Below are 10,271 nucleotides of genomic sequence, written 5' to 3' on the forward strand. Positions count from 1 at the left end.
AAACAATGGTCCCATATAAAAAAGAAAACAGTTCCCTTTTACAAAGACCATGACCGTATCATAAGTTCGTTGGCTACCAAGATCAAATTGTACAAAATATACTGCGAATTGCTTCCGCGCACTCTGTTTTTGCCAAAACTAGGTCCCAACGATTACTACCTCTTCACAGACCTCAAAAAAATGCTCCAGAGAAAGAGAATTTGCTTCGATAAAAAAATCATCGCCGAAACTAAAGCATCATTTAAGGCAAAAGTTGAATTATTCTACTAAAGATATATTGAAATGTTAAATCAGCGCTGAAATGATTATGTTAATCTTGGAGAAGACTACATTCATATTATTATTATTATTAAATAATAGGCTATGAATGCACTCCGACCTAAAAGTTCTATTGTGCGCCTAAAGGCCCAACTAAGACAATTCTAGATTATTTATAAATGTTGTAATTGCTGTGGGCTTAATTTTACCTATTTAATTTGGGACTAAGATTCCGCTTCCAATGTTGTCGAGTCTACGTCTTGCCGCCGCTGGGTGGTTGCACAGAATATGTTCTGATGTTTCCTTCTCCTCTTGCAGAGCCGACAGGAGTCACTTGCTACCGAACCTATAATCTTCATGTTGTAATTAAGTCTACAGTATCCTGTAAGAACTTCAGTGTAGATTTTAATAACGTTTCTGCTAAGGCCAAGGATAGCATCAACTTTGATGTATTCAGGATCAATGAATCTTTTTGACTGTCGCATGCCTGTTGGGGCTCTCCTGGGTTCAAGTAGATGTTTTTTCTTTCGTTCACATAATAAGTTATTTGTGAAGCTATTTGTTACCCCGCAAAAGGACTCTGAACCACGATTGCCACTTATGGTACTTTAGTACCAAAATTGGTACTTTTATTTCGTTTGGTACTCATGTTCAAAAAATGGTACATTTTTGACGACCCAACTTTATTATGGATATTTCCAATTAATTTTTTTTATAAATGCAACTTTGCACTATTTTATATTTTGTTCATTTATAACACTATGAAAAACACAGAACGAAAAAATAAAAAGGTCCAAAAAAATTTTGGACCTTTTTTTACAGAAATGGCACCTTTTTAAACAAATTTTGGTACAGGAAAAAATTTTCAAGTGGCAACCGTGCTCTGGACCAATGAATGCAGTGCATACACCCTTCCATGCTAGGGAGTCTGCTATTTCATTGCCCTTATGCCCTTTGTGTACTGGTACCCACATAAGAGTAACATAGTTCCTCGATGTTAGGCTATTGAGAAGTTGAAAGCATTCCCAGACCAACTTTGATTGGAACTACGTTCATAAATATAGTCGAATTTTTTTAAAAAGTTGTTTTATTAGTGATCCTATGGAGTTATCAGGCAATATATTGAAATTAGTGTTGTTATTTACATATATTTTGTTATTTGAATATATACCAATATGTACAAGGAAAAGATCGAAAATAATAAGAAAGTTGTTATCGTTCTTATTTATGCTTTTAATTTAAAGTAAAATAATACCCGAGTTATTTATATGCTCACTTTGTTACTTGTCTCTTCGCACACGGCTTCATGCTTCTACTCTTCAAGTACAACTGCTCTTACTAGTAATGTCATATTATTTGTTTGACATTTTATGATATGTCAAAAGCAGTTACAATTATTTTTTTTAGTAGAAGAATACTCTTAAAATACGAAAGCATATGTTAGAGCAGATTTAAAATTAACTCCAGTACTGAGAGTGTTGTACTAAATATTGCAATTCAATTTAATAACCTGAGAATTATAAAATTTTTTCTTTCATCTTTTATTTACAATATGCAGAGTATCGAAATTTATATGAATTAAAATTTTTTCATTAAATTTCCTTTTACTTTCCAATACTAAAAATCTTATTTTTCTTTTTTTTATAAGAAAGCGTTTAAAATTTAATTTTATGTTTAAATATATTCTATTTTACATGGGTTTTAAGAATATTTTTTTTAAAAATTTGATCCAGTAAAATTTTTGTTTCACTCTTTAAAAGGAACATTTTACTCTCAGCGCTGTATGTTTGGTACGTCACCTCTAAAATGAATAGAAGAAAATGAATCCAACTTTTGCTTTCGAAAAGCGATTATTGGTTAATTAAAATTTTCATTAAACTTTTCAAAATTTTAAGTTTTACTTTAAGTTTTTTACATTTTTTTGAAGTAAAATATTTGTTTAAAAATTGAGCTCTATTTAACTAAAATTTTGCTGTTTTTCTCTCAGTGTACAATATATTCTTGTGTTAAAAAGTTAATTGATGAGTTTTTCATATCTAATACTGACGACATTAGTCAGCTTTGTGCTCTTGAAGTATCTAATACTAGCAGATTGTTAATTTATGGACTACGTGTAGAACGTCTGTTCCTTCCATATTTCTTAGGAATTAATAATTAAAAATAAAAAAATTCATGCGAAATCACAAATTTATTATAAATAAAGTTTTTCAAAAAATTATTCATTAAAATATTTTTTTTGTTGATAATAAATAATTGTAAGCAAAACAAACAGAATAGCATATTTTTATTTAACAATAAAAATATGATTAATCAATCAGTTATTCAACAGCTGGTTTATGATTTCATTCCAATATTAGCACAGCAAGTGAATTTGTTTATAAAACTTTCACAACAAATTAAAAAAACTCTAGAAAAAAGTGCGAACATAAAAGTCAAGTATGGCTTTGGGTCAGTTAGTTAAGGAGCGCTGACTCTGAGCTTCAAATTTGGCAGGACACGAGTTCAATTCCTAGCACTTGCAGTTTCAAAAAATTATTTACGAATAATTAAATACAAGAATTATTTCCAACACCACTAATGATGGGTATTTGGCAATACTTGAAATAGCTGTATAGTTAGCCAAAAATTTAATTAATTAAAATAATATAAAATAATTTTTTGTTGTTGTAGTTCACTACTGTTTGAAGTAACTTCTGTATCAAAACAAATATATAAAAATAAAATTGTGAATTATTGTTTGTTGGGCTAGAAGTAAAGAAGTTCTTTATTTGAATAATTTATTTTGCACGAATAAAATTAGCATCCAGAAATTTCTACACATTTCAGTAACAATAACAGAACTCAACGCTGACATATGTTACCAAAGAAATTTCCATCAAAAAGAAGCTATTTTGCAATTTTTGAAGGATAAATGCGAGAAATGCGACAAAAAACGAAACTAATTTTTTGGTTACCTTTGCTTAGACACTTTTTGACTCAGAATAAGTCAGAATTTTATGGCTACAGAGAAGCATAGTTGACATTTGTAATCCACTTCGGTGTGCATATCAAATTACAATTTCTCAAAGACTAACAAAATTATTCATCGCTCACAAGAACGTTTTTATTATTCCAATATCCTGGCACTACTTTTTTATGCAGCTTGACGACATCAAGAATTCCTACATGCACAGCACGTATTTCGAATATTTTTACGCTAATCAAAATTACTTAGTGAAGATGTAAATTCTTCAGGAGATACGAGTATAACAAGTTGGTTTTCCAACAAAAAATTTAAATTTTCACCGCAAAATGTAATCCTAAAATTTGCTGCATGCAAACAATTATTCCACTATTCGCTCCCTTTCAGTTTTCGCAACCCAAATCCCCCTGAGGATTTTCACTGTACAGTTTAACATTTGCGTCAATAATTTGCTTTACAGGAAAAAAACGTGGGTGCGAGGATATTAAAATCGCATTTAGATTAAAATCGCGGTAAACTTTCATTAATTGCGCACCTTTGCAGTAGTGAATATGAACAGTTTTTATTTCACTATGAAAGTGAAATAATATATAATTTATTGTAATTTATTTTGCTAAATCATTTAACATTGGCACAAACAATAAAAAAATACAATTACCAACATTTTTCTAACTATTTTACTTCACCATATGGTAGGGAATATAACCAAATTTTAATTTTAATTCCTAGTTTTATTACATTAATACGAAATATTGTGTATATTACAACTCACAATAAAGATATTAATTAGCTTTTATTATTTGGTTACTATATATACGTATATGTATGCGGAGATTTCTTATAACACTATATCTCAATGTATATTAATATGTATATTAATACATACCATTTTTTTTCGATTATCGGATCACAAAATATTTTCTACCCATATTAAAGTATATTAGCACGAAACACGCTTTATAATAAATATATGAAAAAATTTACTTAAACATTATATCATTACCTTCATTGTAACATAACAGATTATAGTTACGTATATATTTAACATATAAACAGGGATATGCATATAGTGCTTCCGAAAATAAAAATAAATAAAATACTCTTCTTAATAAAAAATTGACCAAAATATTATTTTAATATACTGCTCGGTCCTTGCCATTATGTATGATAGATAGTATCATTCAAATGCCTTCCATGAAACTTTTTACGATACTAGATCTTTTTGAGATAATTTTCAATAACTTATTAGTATAGAACTTGTTAATGCCATCCATGAAACATCTTACAATACTAGATCTTTTTGAGATAATTTTCGAGAACTTGTTAGTACATATAGCTTGACCATAACTTAATGGATGTTCATGAAGATATTTTAAAATATCGAGAATTTGTGGATTGTTAATATAAACTCAATCATTTGGGTAAGTCTACAAAAGAAAGGTTAAGTAGTGATAAATCACATAATCTTTGTATTCTATTCATACCACCAAAATGTGAAATGAAACGTCTGAGAAAGTTCTCGTACAACAAAGCCGATACATAGTTTATTGTGTGATTTGTCACATCATTCTGTAAAATGATAAACATTAAAATAAAGATATGATAACAGTTCTGGTTGACATAAGGTATTGAAAGAATACTATCAAATCAAGACCACAAAATGGATAACCTTTTATATAGTATAATCGAGCTATTTAATTATGATATATAATTCAATATAAAGTATATGCGCTGCCATATCTGAGCACAGCCTCCCTTTAAATTAAATTGTAATTATATATTTAAAAAAGAAATTATTATTTTTCCTGTCTATCAGAATTTAAGGAAAAGCTGACCAGGGTAAGTAAAGACCTTGCACTGAAAAGAACTAACTGTTAGTGAAATGTCAGTACAAAAACCCCAGAAGAAAAACATTATAGCATAGAAGAGAAAAGTGTCGTGTATTATATATACTATATAATGTTATAATATTTATGAATATAAAATAATAATATATAACATAATAAAAGTAATAATAATAATATACATATATATATATGTATATATATTTATATAGTTGTAATTTAAGGTTCAAAATGGGTTCATAACCCTGTTTTAAACTCAACGACCAAATAAATATATGTAAGATACTCTTTTTTTTTTGGAAATGGAATTCTACAATAGACCCAATTAACTATTTGAACTGATACGAGATAGAATTTTAGCAAAGTTCTTTATGATTTCTAACACATCTAACCAGAGAGAATCAAAATCTTTAAGGAATTTTTTTTATTTATTAAAATATTATTATTATATATATATTATATAGCAGTTGTAAAATATTTTTTAAATAACTAAAATTAAATAAAAGAAAATAAAAAAACCATATTAGAAAATGTTAAATCGTACCAAAAAGATATAGACAAAGTGTCTCGATTGGTAAATCGGTATATTTTAAATAGTTTAGTAAAAGCACGTGCATTAAGACGCCTCTGTATTGTCGATAAACACACAATATAACTAAAAAGACTTCTCTAGTAAGTGAATGAAATTTATTTTGGGGTTGCCATTATGTTAAAAAGGTAAAATACCACAAATCAATATTAGTTTTATTATCCAAAAGCCCAGCACTGTTGATATATTAATATATATATAATATGTGTAATTATTGTATAGAATTTAGTAATTCAAACATAATTAAAATGTCCCAGATATTAAATCCCAGAATATTTAAATTAATACAAGTGTAAGTGTTATTTTGCATAATTCAACTTGCCCGTGCGACTCGTGGAGTAACATTAGAATACCTTTCTCAGTATTACGTTCCTAGATTAGGTTCTATACATAAGAAAGAATATATAAATCATGCAACAAATAATGCCTCTACAAACAGAATAGTATTGATATTTAACAATTTTTTTTTCATGAGACTAACAATAAGTTGTAAAACCTTATCACTAATAACATAATATTACAAATTTTTATTTTATCTATACATTATATACAATAAAATAAAATAAGTAAACCTTATATCACGAACCTCACTTAGATCAATGGATTAAATTTCATTAGAGTGAATGTTAGGTGGTTTATTAAGAAATCGTTTCAAATTTATCAGATTATTAGAAAGAAAGGTGCAGTTTTTACTTCAAGCTATTGAATATTAATTAATGGCTGGATATTTCACAATTAAAAATAAAATATTAATTAATCAATTCAATTATTATACAGATGGTTTATGATTTCGTTCCAATATTAACACAGCAACTGGTTCTATAAATAAAAGCTTTCACAGCAAATTAACAAAACTCTAGAAAAATGTGCGAACATAAAAGTTAAGTACGGCTTTGGGTCAATTGGTTAAGGTGCGCTGACTCTGAGCTTCAAATTTGGTAGGGCACGAGTTCGATCCCTGATACTTGCAGTCTCAAAAAATTGTTTACAAATAATTAAATACAAGAATTATTTCCAAGACCACTGATGATAGCTATTTGGCAATACTCGAAACAGCTGTATTTAATTAAATAAAATAATATAAAATGAATTTTTGTTGTTGTAGTTCACTACTGTTCGAAAAACCTCTTTATAATTCAACTTATCTAAATTTTGTTCCACATAAACTCAGTTTAATCAATTTAACAGCATTTTGTTCTAAATACTTTTTTTTATGGTTAGCGAGTTGGAAGTTATTTTTACAAATTACTGGATCGATAAAAAAAAGTTGTATACTATAAAGATATATTAATATATACAATATTTAGTATTGTCATATTAGTGTATTAGCTTAATTGATGGTAATATACTTTAAGCACCATAATTACACGTGTGTGACACAAAAATGTATGCAAGCTCAAGTTCATAGTGTTTACTCATATTTAACAAAATTAAATCATTAGCAGGGCAAATGCTAGATAAAAGCCTTGGAACAGTGAGTAGACAGCGTATACAATAGCAGTACACAAAATGCTAATCAGGGCCAAGCACAGTGCCAAATGTAGCGCAAAGTGAGTCGCACACTTATAATTATGTGCCCACTTTTACACAAAGTCAAACACCTACAAAAGCAAAACAACAAAAACATATCCGTTTCCGCTGAAATTATTCAGTTCTGTCAAGTGTCAAAATCGACAATGAAGGCATTCACAAGTCTTTCGTTATCTTCGCATAACCCAAAAACTTAACTGAAGAATGTGCATTTCTTTCCTTGCCTACATACATACATACATATTTACATACATGAGAAATGCACGTTTTACACGCACGCACACACTCATCAAAACCCATTAATGTGTCAGATTTGTTGTGCTCATATGTATGTGTATGTGTTTGGTTCCATTATAAAGCGCTTAGTAAATATGAATGATTTCGTCTTTTATTTTTATGTTTTTACACAAATTTACTATATTTTTCTTCTTTTTTCCAGCAAATTTTGTTGTTTTTTTTTTTTTGTTTTTTTAACTTTTTTTCTCTAACAACTTTCCTGTTATTTTTTTATTTTTTTGCAAAGCTGTTTTCAGTTTTATTTTTACCTGCTTACGCGTTGCTCTGCTCAAGTTGCAATAATCATGCATGCGTGTATGTGTGTGTGTGTGGCTTTTTTGTTTTCACGACGTTTACTATGTGCGTGTTACAGTTTGTTATGCTTTAAATTTAATAGCCACCGAATAGTCCAAAACATTTCCATGAAAATGCTTTGCAATTAACCCAATTTTGGGGTAATTCTTTATTAAATTCTTACTATAGCATTTTTACAAAAAAAAAAAAACTTAATAAGGATTTTTAATAATTTTACTTTCTACTTACAAGGATAAGAATGTCCTTTTTGATTCGCTAACGGCTGTTATATCACCACATGCATCGTACGTACCATTTGTTAGTGCGAAGGCAACTGCTTTTTACACAAAAAACTCATTTTATGATCTGTTTACAAACATTTTTATTAAGATTTTAAATAATTTTTAAATTTTCAATTAAACTTATTTTTATTTTTTAAAATTTTTATTTATTTATTTTATAATTCTGTATTTTGTTTCGTATATAATTTGGATTATTTTGTTTTTGTGTTTTGCACGATTTGCTGTTTCAAACTAAAATGATAAAAATTAAAAAGACCGCAACGAATTTAAAGGAAGAAAAACACTTTTAAGACTGTCAGAAAACTCGGAAAATCGAAAATATCTGCTCAACTAAAATAAACTCACTTATAAAGTTTGAGTCACTATAAAATAATGAGTGACAAATTTGAGCGTAAAGCACTGTAAAAAATATTTGCATAAATATAGTATTTTGAGTTAAAATTAATCAAAATTAATAAAAAAAATAAACATATATCACAAGCTTTCGTGAAAAATATTAAATTATTATATATTTATAAGTTATTAAAATCAATTCAGTCTCAAAAATGAGAACATTTTCCTAACGTAACGGCTGATAAATTTGTAAGATTTTGTGGTCAAAATTAGTAAAAGAATAAACATGACATAACATATTTCAAATTTTTTATATTTAAAAATTATTAAAATCAAATCGATCTCAAAAATGAGAAATCATTCCAAATTCATAGGATGATATACTGACCGGGTCATTCGATATAAATTTCCATATAAATCCATATAAATTTTAAAATGTAGTTTTAAAATGTGTCATTTAGTTACACCTATTATTATTATGTCAGGATACTTGAAACCTTCTACTGTATATTAACTGCGAGGTTTCTTCATAACCCCTCTCTACGCCTTCACTGGATTATTGTCAAGGGATAGAGAGCAATATCTGACCTCAAATCTGCATATCTCCCCGAGAAACCCGTAACCAATCTGAGATTCGCTAACGCGGTGTTGGTAAGCCTATCAGTTTTCGTAAATAATTTCAGAGCTCTATCTTTTATGTTTTGTATTTTTGGATCGCTTTTTTATATTTTCAGATAAAAGAATTCAAAGCCATTTAGTGCGTTGATTTAATATTGCTATTAGAGGGAAAAATACCATCACACCACAAAATTTGACTTGATAAGTCTTACCCGGACTCTGCTCCATCGGAACATATGATAGAAAAGTTAATTTCTAACTTTAAACATAGCAGTAAAAGGAAATTAAACAAAGAAAAAATGGCCCCATATAAAGAAGAAAAAAGACCCCTTTCACAAACACAATGACCGTGTCATAAGGCGCAACCACACCCATCGTACTACTTAAATTTCGCCCATAGGGATAACTAGCTTTACGCAAATCTGAAAAAAATGCTCTTTCTCTGGAACATAGAAATTAGCTGCACGTCTGGAAGATTTGGTACAGTGAAAAAGTCACCGCCTAAACTGAGATGAAACATTCTACAAGAGAGCTATCTATATATTGGAATAGCGCTAGAATGATTGATTTATTTGCTCTTGAAGGAGATTACGCTAATGCATAAAATCGAATTTTGCTACAATGGGCTTATCAGCCAATGTTATATTATAGCTACTTCTATGTTAAATCAGTGGTAGAATATGAAGAATATAATTGAATGTAATGAAATAAAATAGAAGAATATTAAAATTATTTATTGATTCAATAGTTTTTGCAAAGCAATGGCCCAAGGAAAAAATAAGTTCAGTTTATAAGAATTTAAAAAAAAAATAATTTAAAAATTAATTGAATTTTTGGCTGACTATCGCAAAAGTAATAGGAATGCTTGCTTCACTCTCTAATCTCATCTCTTCATAACATTAAATAGTTTTCTCCTCCTCCATCAACAATAATAAATTTTTAGTTTGTTTTCTAGTAAACAAGAAATAAATTTTGCACCTAAAAATATGCAAGCCATTTAATTAGTTGTACATATTTTCACGTCCTTGAATATACCATATATAACAAATTGTTATCGGAGATGAAGAAAACTTTTCTATTAACCCTTTAGCTCCCAATTCTTTTATTTTGTTTGAAAAAATGACTGGAGAGAGTTTTAAAGTAAATAACATAAGAAATAATCTTTGCACCTATAAATATGCTAGTAATTTAGTTAGTTATGTATATTTTCACGTCGTTGAATATACCATATATAACAAATTGTTATCGGAGATGAAGAAAACTTT

The sequence above is a fragment of the Teleopsis dalmanni genome, chromosome 1, assembly GCF_002237135.1.
Source record: "Teleopsis dalmanni isolate 2A chromosome 1, ASM223713v2, whole genome shotgun sequence".
Taxonomy (NCBI): Eukaryota; Metazoa; Arthropoda; class Insecta; order Diptera; family Diopsidae; genus Teleopsis; species Teleopsis dalmanni.